The sequence below is a fragment of the Silene latifolia genome, chromosome 7 (genome assembly GCF_048544455.1).
Source record: "Silene latifolia isolate original U9 population chromosome 7, ASM4854445v1, whole genome shotgun sequence".
NCBI lineage: Eukaryota > Viridiplantae > Streptophyta > Magnoliopsida > Caryophyllales > Caryophyllaceae > Silene > Silene latifolia.
In genome coordinates, this window is record NC_133532.1 from 67,003,053 (window position 1) to 67,018,534 (window position 15,482).

Here is a 15,482-nt window from a genome sequence, read left to right on the forward strand (position 1 = left end):
GCTGAGAGAGCTCGAGGTTCGCGATGCCAAGGTTACTGCTCTCGAGGCGAGAGTTGCGGAGTTAGGCGGCGACCAGCAGTAGCTTTGTTGTTTGTTGTTTTTGTTGGCTTTATTTTTGTACATTTGTACATTTTAGGACCTACATTTTGGACATTTGGACTTTGCTTGGGGCTCGAGCCCCCAGTTTGTTGTACATATCCCTTTTTTGGTTGCATATGATGGCCTGAGTGCCTTTGCTGCTGGGTTGTGTTGCTTGTACCTGCAGGTTAGCTTTGAACAGGTTTGGTAGATGACGGTTTACGCCGTCATGCTGCCGAAATTTACATAGAAATCACATAGAACATGTATGCATACATATGGCCTAAATTACCGCAAAACAAATGACTTGAAAATGCAAAAATGCAAAAAAATTAGTCGGAAATGACCGGACGGTAGGGAGGGTTACCCCCAAAAAAAGAAAACAATAAAAACGTATAAGTTTGAAATGGAAGGTGAAAAAATGAAAAGAAAATTAAAAGAAATGTACAAGTGTGCTAAAATGCCGAAAATGTCGATATTGTCTCGAAATGCGCATCCGCGAAATTAGAAAACACGAAATATGGCAATTTTGACGTATTTACCCAAAATAATAACCCGTATGAATAGGAAATTATTCGTTAAGGAATTTAGGAAAGATCCAACGCGGAAAATCACAGAAACATTGCTGAGGAAGAGGCGCAGCAGGAGCTGCGTCCCTTTGAAGAGGCGCAGCAGGTGTTGCGCCTGTTCCCAGGTGTTTTCGTCCTGGCTGATTTTAGGAAACAGATTTTAGTATAAATAGAGACGTCGATAGAGGTTTTATTCACACAATTCTTCCATCTCTTCCTCGTCTTATTACATAAAGTCCTCAAAAGAAACATTCATCATGAATACTTAAGAGATTCGTCTAAAATAATGGACCAACGAGTTTTCCAACATGGAAAAACACGACATGGGTGCTTATAATCTTGGATCATTGTTGAGTTTGAAGCTTATCAAGGTGGTCAAACCATTCATAGATGCTTGTCTTGATTATTGGGACCCGAATTATCATGTTTTTGCTTTCCCCGGAGGTGACATTTGCCCATTTCCTGAAGAAATTGCTGCGATCGGTGGATGGGACCCAGAACACTTGCCTGCTATTCCTTCTACTTCACAAGTGTATAAGAACAAGTTTAGGGACTTGCTTGGATTGACAAGAATTGAGGTGGATCGTCTAGTGACATCGAAAGGAGTGCGAATGTTGGACTTTATTGACCGATTCATTAACAAGGCCGACCCCACCGTCTCTTATGTTGCCAGGCGAAGGGCATTCGGATTTTGCTTGTTACATGTATACGTCCTTCAAGGGTATGTTGATGAAGATTTGAGAGGTGATCCCCGTCTCTTGGGCCTAGTTGAGCAAATGGAACTGCGCAGGAGCCCAGCTTGTTTATGCTTAGGAGAGATCTTATTGGGTTTGGATAACAGGAAAGCCAATCGCGACCTACCTTATTTGGGGAGTCCCATTATTCTGCAGGTAAAAGAACACTTTTCTTTTTCTCTTTTTCTTTTTTTTTCTTTTTTTTGTTTTTTGTTTTTTGTTTTTTTTTTTCGTTTGTTGTTTTTTTTTTTTCGTTTAATACCCACTTTTGGTAGGTCTGGCTTATGAAGCGCCTTCCATTGATCGAGCCCCCAGTTCATGTTCCTTCTTATCATGCTCGCTCGATTGCAATGAGGACCAGGCTTTACATGGTGGACTTCACTCGGGTCTGCAATTACTGGGAAAACAAACTAAAGAGTGATGATGGCCCTTTGATTAGATGGGTTGTACCATGGTGGCATCTCAAATCTGTCACTGGAGTATCTTCCTTGGATCCTACCCGATCTGTGCGCATTCTTGGCTTGGAGTTCATGGTATACATCTTCCCGGAGAGGCTGATGAGACAAGTTGGAGTGAAGCAGATGATCCCGAAGCTTGACATTGTCCCGCAGACTGCCGTGGCGCTTACTACAGAGAGCCGAAGGGAGTGGGCCATTAAATGGGCTCAAAGGAGCGTGTGGTTCTTGAACTCTTCTGTTAATGCCTTAGTGGTGTCAGACTTCTATCTGCGGTGGAGGAAAGCTACTACTCCAGAGGAGCGTGAGAGATTGAGGAAGCGTGAGCCCGTTGACTACAAGGTGCGCGAAGTGGAAAAGGAGAAAGAGAAGCATCTGACTGAGGGAGATGAGGAAGCCGGATTTCGAGTTGTTCATCCTTCGAAGAAACCGAAGACCTCTCCTATCGTGGACAAAGTGATTGACAAGAATGGGAAGGCTAGGCCTCGAGAAAGACCGTTGGTGATTAGGTCCGAAGTGGCGCAGGAGCGTCCGGCTCGAGGTCGTGACAAGAAGTATGACAAAAATGATAAGGGCAAAGGAAAGATGGAGGAATAGCCCAAGTCTTTATTATTATTTATTATTATTATTAATGTAATAAGAAGGGGGGGTTTTTAGAATCCGAGCCTATTTTTATTATTATTATGTAACGTATTATTATTATTATTATTAGGAATGAATGAAATAAAAGAGGTTAATTGGTTATGAAACCGTTGTGATTTTCTATTCATTATTCTTGTCGAATTCCAAATGCAATTGCAAATGTCCTTCTATTTACATTTTGAAAATTAATGGGTTGTATCCTATGAAGGATTGCCTACGTATTCATTTAAAAAATGAAATCAAACCCTTGCGCGTAGTTCGAGTAAATGTAAAAGAATAATTGTTCTAAACAAGAGCTTGTAATGAACTTAGAAGATAAGCATGAGCTTTTTCTTACTCTTAAGGTGAAATTTAGTTTATTTGATGATATGAGGATGACAAATTGTCAAAATGCAAGAGCATAGCGACATTAGCTTATTTTAGCTTGGCCGGGAGCCGTTTATTTTAGTGCCACAAGATCGACACATGAGGTTACGCGAGGCGCGTTTTTGTTCCTATTCTAGGCATAATACCGTTTCAGTTGGTTAAGGTTTATCGGGTTGGCGAATTCATTCCCATCTAGGTCTGTGATTCTAACCGCACCCCCTGGAAGTATGGACTTGACTAGAAATGGCCCGGCCCAATTAGGTTTGAATTTTCCCCGTGGATCGACAGGTAAAAGAGCTCTAACTGACTTGAGTACTAAGTCTCCTTCCTTGATGTTCCTTGGCTTGACTCTTTTGTTGAAGGCTCGTTTGATACGTGCTTGATATGTTTGGACATTGTGTAATGCGCGTAGCCTACATTCATCCAGAAGGATGAGTTCTTCGTATCTATCCCTCTTCCAATCGGCTTCCGGGATTTGACTTTCGAGTAAGATACGCAATGATGGTATTTCTAACTCGACTGGCTGTACAGCTTCCATGCCATAGGTCAAATAGAAAGGGGTGGCCCCAGTGGGCGTCCTAACTGATGTGCGATATCCCCACAAAACAAAGGGTATTTTGCTTGGCCAATCTCGATAGTTGTCAATCATTTTCTTGAGAATTGTGACAACGTTCTTGTTTGCTGCCTCTACCGCACCATTAGTCTGTGGTCTATATGGCGAAGAGTGGTGATGCCTAATTTTGTACTTGGCTAGCAATTGCTCAGTCTCGGCTTAGAAATGTGATCCATTATCACTAATGATCTCATGTGGGCAACCGTATCGACAAATGATGTTGTTTTGTATGAACTTTTCCACGTTTTTAGCCGTGAGACTAGTGTAGGAAGCCGCTTCTACCCATTTGGTGAAATAGTCAATTGCCACAAGGATGAAACAGTGACCTCCTGGCCCGGCTGGAGTTATCTTCCCGATTATATCAATTCCCCAGGCAGAAAATGGCCAAGGAGATGTCATCGTATAGAGCAATGAGGGAGGGACATGCTGTACGTTCCCGAAGATTTGGCAGTTGTGGCAATGTCTTACGTATTTGATGCAATCGGATTCCATTGTGGTCCAATAATACCCCAAACGTGTGATTTTCTTTGCCATCATGGGCCCACTCATGTGAGGACCTCATTCTCCGTCATGGACTTCTTCCATTACTTTTCGCGCCTGTGAATGATCAAGGCAATGTAGGATTACACCAAGAGGTGTTCTTTTGTATAACTCTCCTTGTATGAGAACGTATTGGGAAGCTAGTAGGCGTATAGCGCGTTGTCCCCTTTTGTCCATATCCGGTGGATAGGTACCGTTGAGTTTAAAACTTAGGATTGCTTGGAACCAAGGCTCCTCTGTGACTTCCTCTTCGTCAGTGATTTGGTGGACATAAGTTGGCTCTGATCGACGTTCGATGCACAAAGGCATTTCCACCATGTCATCTGGCATATTAATCAAAGATGCGAGTTTTGTAAGAGCATCCGCAAATTGATTTTCTTCCCGAGGTAGGTGTAGATAGGTCACGTGATCAAAGAATTGGGCGACTTGGTCTATTCTGGCTTCATAAGGTGCTAAGCTTTCGCTTCGGATTTTCCAAGATCTCTTACCTTGATTGATGATCAGGGAGGAATTCCCATGCACTCGGAGGTTTTTAATGCCTAAACTTACAGCCGCCTGTAGTCCAATGAGACAGGCTTCGTATTCTGCAGCATTGTTTGTCACCTCGAAGTCGAGTTTGACAGAGATTGGTGTATGCTCACCTTCAGGAGAAATGAGCAACACTCTTATTCCAAATCCTCTTAAGTTTGATGCTCCATCGAAGTAAAGGTCCCAGGAGTCTGCATCGGTTTGGAGTATATCCTCGTCTGGAAATGACCAAGTATCTATTATTTGTGCATCATTGATGGAGTTTTCTGCAAAGAATTCGGCAACGGCGCACCCTTTTATAACTTTCAGGGGCACATATTTGAGATCGAACTCTGAGAGCATCAAAGTCCATCTTGTTAGTCGTCCGTTGAGAACGGGTTTCTCGAAAAGGTATTTGACTGGATCCATTTTGGAGTATATTTTGACGGAGTAGCTAAGCATGTAATGTCGTAGCTTCTTCGTTGCCCACACAAGAGCGAGGCATGTCTTTTCGAGTTGTGAGTATTTGCACTCGTACTCCAAGAACTTCTTACTAAGATAGTAGATAGCCCTTTCTTCTTTTCCTACGGTTTGAGCTAGCATGGCGCGCATGGTTGTTTCAGTCACTGTGAGATATAAACCAAGAGGTTGATCTCGTTGAGGTGGCATGAGCACGGGTGGTTTAGCTAATATCTGCTTGATCCGGTCAAACGCCTTTTGACAGTCATCATCCCACATGGTGTGATCTGTTTTCTTGAGCTTTTTGAAGATAGGTTCACAGATCATGGTGAGTTTCGATTTGAATCGACTTATATATTGCACTTTTCCCAGGAATCCTCTGACTTCTTTCTCCGTTTGAGGTTGCGGCATTTCGATCAAGGCTTTGATCTTGGAAGGGTCTATTTCTATACCTCGTTGGCTAACGACGTATCCCAAGAGCTTGCCAGATGTTACTCCAAATGTGCACTTCTGAGGATAGAGCCTCATGTTGTACTTTCGTAGCCTTAAGAAGAATTTGCGAAGGTTCGCAATAAACCCCTCTCTATCCTTGGATTTGACAATCATGTCGTCTACGTATACCTCAACTTCTTTATGCATCATGTCATGTAGGAGTGTAGTTGCGGTGCGTTGATATGTATCTCCGGCGTTGATTAACCCAAACGGCATAATCGTATAGCAATAGGTTCCCCATTGAGTGATAAAGGCGGTCTTATGCATGTCTTCTATGACCATCTTGATTTGGTTATAACCCGCGTACCCTTCCATGAAGGATAGTAACGCGTGATCTGCGGTATTGTCCACCAATATGTCGATATGTGGTAGAGGAAAGTTATCTTTAGGACTTGCTTTGTTTAAGTCTCTAAAATCAACACAAACACGGATTCTCCCATCCTTTTTGGGTACGGGTACTATGTTGGCTACCCAGTCAGAGTACTCGGAAACTTTGATGAACTCGGCTTTGAATTGCTTATCGACTTCTTCTTTAATCTTGAGAGCCCATTCTGTCCTCATTCGACGAAGCTTCTGTTTCACGGGCTTGAAACCTTGCTTAATTGGGATTCTATGTTCGGCGATATCCCTGTCGATCCCTGGCATGTCTTTGTAGGACCAAGCGAAAACGTCCTTGAACTCGTGTAGGAGGTCTATGAAACAGGCCCTTTCGGTGGGGTTCAGGGTTGTCCCTATCTTAAGTTCTTGGGGTTCTAGTTCGGTTCCTACGTTGATGGGTTCGGTGTTCTCTATTACTGGTTCCCCTTCCCCCCTCTTGTAGTATTTCCTTGGCTATGTAAGGAGGTATGTCAATTGAGTCTGGGTCTGGGTCATCCTTAGTATCATCGTAAACAGAATTGCATTCAAGATAACACAAAAAGTAAGCAGAACCTGATTTATTCATATTAAAGTTTCAGAAAAGTTGAAACAAATAAGCCATCTGATCTATGGTCAGTTATTGGGGCATTTCCAAAACTACTGTTACTATTTGAGACTAAGCTAGGAGAAACAAAGGGAATGGGGATGACGACAGGAGGAGACTCTTTAGTGACTTCTCTAGACTCCGACTCTGAGTCAGACTCCGACTCTGACTCGAATTCATCGTCTTCTAGTTCTCCTTCAAACATCTCTCCTTCTCCAGTGGTGAACTTGAAGAGTCTTCCATGATTGTTGGTCCTCTTGCTTGATTTTCTCCATTCGTTCTGCTGATTCGCGTTTGTTTCTGTGATTAACGCGGTAGGGTTGAAGTGATTGTCTTGATGTATCATAGTAATGATCTCATCCTGCGCGGCTCTAACAAATCGATCCTCTCCAAATAGTAGACTAACAGCTTGTTCGTCTAAGCAAGGTGCTTGACGTGCTTTGATGGTAGGAACCGTTTCTGGAGGAATGAATTAGAAATTGTGAAAGATCTCGATCCCGGCTAGCTTCCTTTCGAGATAATGCCAAGGTTCGGGAAATCCGTGAAAGAGTTCTTGACTTCCTTCCTAACGAAGTATCCATTTAGGGTAGGGAGATAGGGTCGCATTTGGACTCCTACGTACTTACGGTTTTGAACTTGAGCGAGCATCTCGAGAACTTCCTCTTTAGTGGGTTTGTATCCTAGGCCAAGTGGTATCCTTTTTGAGTTGCCTTCCTTGTAGGGTGCGAAGGTGTTTCTTCGGACAGGGTTCAAAGGCATTCCAGGGAAGTATCCCTGGGATTTGAGTATGTGGTTGACCACCAAGTTGGAGTAGGGATCGTAGTATAGGGGTGCCAATTTGCTTTCTATGACACTTATGCTTTGAAAGCCCCCAAGTTCATGTACTGGATCCGCAAGGACTTGATTATTTGACTTCTTTTCGATTATAGCCTTGATGGGCTTACTTAAGTGATCGTCACCACTTTGCCGTTTAGTGGAATTTTGATCTTTTGGTGAAGGGTGGATGTTACCGCTTTGGAAGCGTGAATCCAAGGTCTTCCCAGAAGTATGTTGAAGGAAGCTTCGATGTCCACAATTTGGAAGTTAACCTTTCGCTCAATTGGCCCTGTGGCTATGGTTAGGTTAACGAGTCCTACGACCTTTCGTCGTGTACCATCATATGCACGGACACCTTGATTGGTAGGGGTCCAATCCGACTCTTTCATGCCTAGTTTGTATGCCGTTTTCAGGGGTATGACGTTGACCGCAGAGCCATCATCTACCAAGGTCATTGGCACATTCTTCTTTAAGCAAATGACGGTGATGTAAAGGGCCAAGTTGTGACTTGCGCCAAAGGGTGGCAAATCTTCGTCTGAGAAAGTAATAGGATTACTTAGCTTTGGTGATTCTTGGAAGACCAAGTTGACTACATCGTCGGGTGTGGAGTTATGCGCTAAATTTAGCTTAGCCAAAGATTGTAGTAAAGCTTGGCGATGTGGGAATGAGCATGCTACTAATTGCCAGACTGAAAGATCAGCCTTTGTCTTCTGTAATTGCTTGAGCAAATGATCAGTAGAGTCATCTTCATTATCATTTGGTGTGATAACGTTGGTTGGACCACTTTGAGTAGTACTTTGATATGGACACCCCGAACGAGTTAGGTGGTCCACATCTTGGTCTTCACCATTTTGGACTATTTCCTTGACTAGGGAGTGTTCGATGAGATACTCGTCTTCATCGTCATCGGCCCATACTCCATTGACTGTAGCTAGTTCCCTCATTCTCATGATCTCGTCCTCTAATTGTGTGACTTGATCGACTAGTTTACCAACCACGGCGACTATTTCTTGCATAGTGGCATTTTGAGAAAAGATTAATGGCGCATGTTCTTTGGGTGTCGCATTAGGGTCATGTAAAGTTGTCATCACATTTTCCAATTCCCAAACTTGCCTATCCACACTTCTTGCCCATGAGATGAAGTCGGCAATGGTAGGGGAAATGGTAGAGTAGAACCCTTCATTCTCGATCGCGTGGATCTTGTCTTCGATTGGAGAAATGAAGTGTGAACAATCTAAGGTAGATTCTTCACTTGTGATCACTAGAATTCCAAGAGGATTCTAAGTGTTGTTGGGCTTACCTCCTGGCGGTATTGGTAGTCGACCATCCTCTATCATGTCTTGAAGCACATTTTTCAATTTGTAGCATTTTTCTGTGTCATGCCCCTTACCCCTATGATATTCGCAGTATGAGTTCTCATCCCAGAACTTGGACTTCTTTTCAGGTTCGGGCGTAGGTCCTATGGGTTGGAGTTTTTCTTGTTTCATTAGCCTTTTTAGAGCATTGGAGTAAGTGTCCCCAATATTTGTAAATTTCCTTGGTGGGGCACTCTTCTTAGATGGCTCGAGGAGGTTAACTTTATCGGTCTTGCTAGTGGAGCCGTAAGAACGACTCGTTGGGCCTTGATATCCTCGACCTACCGTTTTGGACAGGAGCCCTTTACGGATGTCATCTTCGATCCTTGTTCCTAGTACGGTTAAGTCCTTGAAAGATTTAATGTTTTGGTACCTCAAATGATTGGCATAGATGGGCTTTAAGTTGTCCACGAAATTCTCTACAAGGGTAGCCTCATCCGGACGTTCAACTAATTGGGTACTAGTCTTCCGCCACCTACTTAGGAAGTCGGTGAAACCTTCTTTGTCATTTTGGGTAAGAACCTCTAAAGTGCGCATGTTAACTTGGATCTCAGCATTATCCGCATATTGCTTAGCAAACTCGACCGCGGCGTCTTCCCAAGTAGCGATCTTATTGTGTTCTAGAGAGTAGAACCATTGCTTTGGGATGGTGTCAAGAGAGGAAGGAAAGATCCTTAAGAACATCTCGGGTTTGATTCCTTTGATAGACATATAGTCCTTGAAAGCACGGATGTGGTTCAAAGGGTTTTCGTGCCCCTTGAATTTAGGGATATCCGTCATGTTGAAGTTGGTTGGCAACTTGGAACTCACGGCCTCATACTTGCGATTATTATCCCTATAAATGTCATCCCCTTTAAGATAGATCAATTGCTCCTCTATGCATTGGAGTCGTTTCTCAGCTGCAGTCATACCCATGGGAGGGTTTTCGTCCCTGAAGTCATTCACGAAGTCATTAACGACTTCGCTTTCCCGAGGAGGCAACCTCGTTTCTACGGTATAGATCCGGCCCTCGATGGTGTCAAGGTGATCATACACTTGGTCTTGAGTAACTTGGAGTTGAGCTAGTGCGATTAGGATTCAATCATTACTATCTTGGAGTTGATTGAAGTCGCTTGTTTCAGGCATCTTGGAAACTGGATAAGAGATCGACGACGAATCAAAACACGATCGACCATTCTAGCACACTTACTAAGAAAGAAATGTTTTGACTCGTGAAGTGGGTGTGTGCCACTTGTGTCAGTGAGCTTTTGAAGAAATGACAAGGTTTGAAAAATGTTGGTCCTAGTCAACTTTAGTGTAGTTGTAGAAGTGGACTCGAAGTGAGGTTTTGAAATGGGCTTGGGCACGAAATGTGACTCGACAAATGGACAGAGTTTTGACTCGGTTTTGCGCTAATCATTGGCCTTTTTCAAAATTTATATTTTAAAAGGATTTTGATTTTACAAAAATCGTCATGGTTTCGTTTAGAAATGGTGATCACGTAAGGTACAAACATTTATGCAAGCATTATAACGGGATGCTGAGTGCATTTAAAATGGTTTTGGTTTAAAGGGTGGGTTGCCATACCGAACAATCAAACCCGAAGTCTGTGGAGAGGCTCGTACCAAACAACAGTAAGGCCGATTCCTAGTCCATTTCCTCAAGTAGTGAAAGTCCTTGATACAAACAAGAGTAAGTACCATGGTATGGATGACATCAATCGCTATCCATCCTTAGGCCCAAATAAGAATTAGGACCTTTTAGACGGGACGATTGGTCGAATGGGTTGGGTTGGCCTAGGAAGGCCGAATAAAACGATCTAGGAAGACCGAGTTATGAAAACCGACAATTGTCTTGTATAAACTATTCCCTAACCTTGTTCAAGTTTCACCCTTTTGGCTACACATAAGTGTATTATTCCCCAGCGGAGTCGCCAAACTGTGGACATGGGGGCCACGGGGGCACTTGGGAAACAAGCGTTTGCATTTGTGGAGTTGCCACCAATTTATTGTGGAAAATTGGAAACCGTTCGAATACCTCATGCCATGTCAAGACAAAAAATAGTGACATGAACACCAAGAACTAGTTACCCTTAGCATTCTACGTCTAGAATGACTCTCGTGGATGCCAATGAACATGGATGTTCACAGAGATCTGGAGTAAGGGGTGAGGGTACGTATTAGGAAGCTCTTTTGATCGAACACCTAATCCCGCCCGCCTCAATAGCGGCCTCTACTAATGATTAGGGAAGTTATCTATACTCGATATATCGTCGATTATATGCATGCAATGCAACATCCAAGTTTTAATCCTAGCATGTGAAAATTTAACTAAGTCGGTGAACAATTAATTTAGCATACAATAAATGTCAAAGTAAGGATTTAAGCTCAATTATATGTGAAGCATACAAATGATACAATAAAAGAAATACAACAAAATACAATAATAAAAATTACAATAATTACAACGGATTCAATTGATTTATGTCGAAAATACTTCCAAAACGGATAATTTGAGAAAGAAAAGAATAAAGGAATAAGCGAACAGGAATTTGGCGATAATACGATTAATAGTTAATTAAATACGTAAGCTAATTAAACTAGGCCAAGGCAGAACGGAAGTTCAGAGACAGAAATCAACCTGGAACAGGCGCAGCAGAGTTGCGTCCTTTGGAAGAGGCGCAGCGGTTGCTGCGTCTGTTCCAAGGGTGAGTTCTGGCTGTGAAGCCGGAACTGCAAATCGTTAATGTTAATTGGTGAATTTAAGGATCAATTATGATATTCGACTCGGATGGAAGTGATTTAATCGATTAATTACATGCGAATGGGTCATAAAAGCAATAAAACATGGATGAGACGAATGACAACAGATTAATTACATGAACGAAAGATTGATTAGTGACATAGGTGAACTAAATAGGTTAAATATGATAAATTAATGACGAATTAATGACGAATAGACAGATGCAAATATATCAAAGGTCGAATTCCAGAAACTCAATATGAAAGAATTGAATCTCTACAACCCGGATTGATTTTAATGACGAAAACCCGCAAATATTGGATTTAACGATGAATTATACGTATTAATGATGTTAAATAATATACATGTGAAATTATCATGCTATTATGTCAAAGAATTGAAGAACAAATGAAAACAAATTATGAACAACGAATTGACAAAAGGACGAAGGAAGAAGAAAGGAAGCAGGAACTGCGGCAGCCTCACGAAGAGGCGCAGCAGGTGCTGTGTCCCTTCGAAGAGGCACAACAGTTGCTGCGTTCTTTCTCGACGGTCATCTTCTGGTAATCCGTAAAAAGGGTTTTAAAGCATGGTTTTATAAATCGGTTTTAAGAAATGTTTTCGACATAAACCTTACATGATGATTACAAAAAGTAAATAACAATAAATAAAGAAGGATTTACACCCTCAGACTTACATGTTTGACGAAACGAGATGAACTAAGTTAACGTTTAGTGATGCTCGACTCGAATTTAAAGAAAGTGCCCTAGTAAGAGGAAAACGATTAAGATTAATTAAGTTGATTGATGTGGAGTTGGTCAAATTGGTCGGTCATGCAAACGAGGCTGGTACTCAGAAGGATCCGAGCTTACGTGGTCGAATATTCAAGCACGTAGACGCCAAAAAGTAAGAACGTGGTCTAGAATGCAAAGGGAGAAGAGAAGGACGGACACTCGGGTGAGAAATATGAGGAGCGAAGGCTCCTATTTATACTAATCACGTGAAGGAATAGGGTTTTCGGAGAGACTTTGGAAGTGAATCTCGAAAAGATATGAAAAGATACGAAAAATACGCAGAAACGGACCTGAGAAGAGGCGCAGTAGTCACTGCGTCTCTTGGAAGAGGCGCAGCACCTGCTGCGTCTGTTCCCAGGTGGTTTCCTCATGCGGAAGAAAGATTTCTGTGTTTGGTTTATGGAATGACGGGATAATCTTATTTTCCTTAATATTTTGTATGAATATTACGGGAAATACTTTACCAAAGAATAAAAGATTGCGAAAGATTTATAAAATATGGATTAGAAATATCCGGAACATTCCAGAACATTCTGACTCGGGATTTTAGCGGTTATCAGAAAATGAAGACGGTTTTAGGCCCGGACTCCAAATGTACTCTAATTACTGTCAAAACGACCGTATCGGCGCGTATATGACAATTAAGAGGTAGACATCAATGTTTGAGCAATCACTTCACGATAAACTTACGAACTGTCACAAATCGTTCCGCGTACCAAACATGCGGCCCAATCATCACCGGGTGGTTTGCGGGAGGTGCAGAAATGAGGTATCTACAGGCTTAAACCCCTCAAATCATCAAGTGTATAACGAATGGCTTTCCTATATGTTCTCAACACATCAAACAATGAAGACAATTGACTCTCACTCAAGTGGGCAATAACTATGACCGGACACATTTCCGACTCGTCAAGAAAACCATATTTCAAATTCAAGGGGAGGGGTTTAAGCTCGGGTTTTTGTACCTCAACCTTGGTAGAAGTAGCAACCAAACATATGAATTGATATCTTTCCTCCAATGGTAGCTCCTCTCCATATAATTCCACCTCCAAAGCATCAATTTCTTCACTTCCAATATCTCCATCACCTGAAAAATATTCCAACAACAAGAGTGCCTCCAAAGGATCTTTGCTTAAAGATCGAGGCAATGAGTCATCTACAATAACATCAACAACATCCAAAACTTCAAGGGAATAACATGACTCCTCTAGCATTGGACTCTTCATAGCATTATTCAAATTATAAGTGACCTTGTCATCACCTACTTCCAATGTTAACTTACCATTCTTGACATCAATGACCGCGCCCGCGGTATGTAAAAATGGCCTTCCCAAAATGATTGGGATTTGTGAATCTTCGGCAATGTCAAGAACAATTAAATCAACCGGAATGAAAAACTTTCCAACTTTGACGGGCACACCCTCCAAAACACCCAAAGGGCGTTTTATAGAACGGTCCACCATTTGCAAGGTGACACTAGTACATTTTAAGACACCCATGTTTAGCCTTACACAAATTGAGTATGGCATCACACTCACACTAGCACCTAGATCGCATAAGGCTTTATCAATAGAGTAGGTGCCAATAGTGCATGGAATAGAAAAGCTACCAGGATCTTTTAACTTGGGAGGTGACTTATTTTGTAAAAGAGCACTACACTCGGCGGTGAACGCTATAGTTTCAACATTATCAAAAGTCCTCTTCCTAGTTAAAATGTCTTTCATGAACTTAGTATAAGAAGGGATTTGGGTGATTAATTCAGTAAAAGGAACGGTTAACTGCAAATTCTTCACCACTTCCATGAACTTACCAAATTGAGTCTCCTTTTGGGCCTTCTTTAATCTATCAGGGAAAGGTACTTGAATCTTTTCCGGGTCTTTGACTTGATCATCCTTCTTTGGAGGAACATCCTCCATATCTTCCACCACTATTGGCTCATCAACTTTCTTTAAAACATCCTCAACCTTTCTCGACCTATCAACCTTGTTGCCGTCTTCAACATCACCACTTTCCTCACCAACTACCCCACCATCATCGTTAGGCATAAGGGGTTCATCATAAGTGGTACCACTCCTCAAAGTGATAGTATTTGCGGTGTCATGAGGTTGTGCACCTTGAGGTGGTAATTGACCTTGTTGTCTTTGGGCACTTGAGGTGGCAAGTTGGGCTATTTGGGTTTTATACATTTTCATTGTTGCATCCCTAGCTTGATCGCTCTTTTGAATGTGGGTGGCCATATTCCTTTATGTCTCAACCACCTATGTCAACAAAGACTCAATCTTATTTGATCCTTTGTTGGATTGTTGGCAATTTGATGATTGACCTTGAGTTTGTTGATTTTGGAAGGGTTGTTGAAAGCTTTGTTGGAATTTTTTTTGATAATGAGGCCTTTGAATTTGATTTTGAAAACCCGGTGGGGGTGCTTGAAAATGCCTTGGTTGTTGTGGCACATTTTGGATTTGATGTTGTGGATTTAGCACATTGGTGCTCTTATAAGACAAGTTTGGATGATACTTTGTAGCTTCATTGTAGGTGTTGGAGAAAGGACTGAGATTTTGTCTAAAACTTTGAAAAGCATTCACCTCTTCAATATATGCCCTACACAAAGCGGCGCAATGTCCCGCACCTCCACAAGCTTCACACACCATCACTTGGCTAGTAACATTCACTTGTTCATGAGATTGGGATGAGCTTGCTCCTCGGTTGTCCATTTGTTGTTGGAGAAGAGCCACTTGAGCTTTAAAAAGAGATATAGTTGTATCCTCTTCCTTGTCTTTCAATGGGGTGTTACGAGAGTTGACGTATTGGGAATCATGCACCGCCATGGATTAAATGGTAGAATGAGCAAGTTTCGTATCAATTTGGTCAAACCTCCCGTTGTTAGCGGAATCTAGAACTCAACGAGACTCAGCACAACAACCATTATAAAATGTAATGGCAAGGAACCATAGATCTAACCCGTGATGAGGGCACTCTCTTTGCAACTCCTTATACCTTTCCCATGCTTCAAACAAACTTTCATGACCATTTTGACGGAATCCCGTGATTTGGCTTCTCAATTGTTGGGTCTTCTCCGGGGGAAAATACTTTTGATAAAATGCAAGAGCCAATAAATCCCAATCGGTAATTTCCATTGTGGCTCTATCAAGGCTATTAATCCACAACTTGGCTTTGTCTCTCAAAGAAAAAGAGAAAAGTATCTCCCTAATTTGATCTTGTGTAACCCCCGGTTGCCTAATCATCGAGCAATATGAAAGATCATAGATCCAAATTAGACTCTCTAATTAAAAACAAATTATCTCATAATATGTTCATTTAGTGATCTATGTAACATGCATGCAATATTAAATCATGAAAATGAAAGTTTAAGGAAAAACAAT

The 15,482-nt window shown here is 41.9% G+C and overlaps 1 non-coding gene across 1 annotated transcript; it reads left to right on the top strand.

Annotated features, from left to right (window-relative positions):
• The first annotated feature begins 15,057 nt into the window (after positions 1–15,057).
• Positions 15,058–15,165, top strand: LOC141593840 (small nucleolar RNA R71). The gene has a single exon (XR_012521900.1). It is a non-coding gene; the product is annotated as a small nucleolar RNA R71 (small nucleolar RNA).
• Positions 15,166–15,482: the final 317 nt, after the last annotated feature.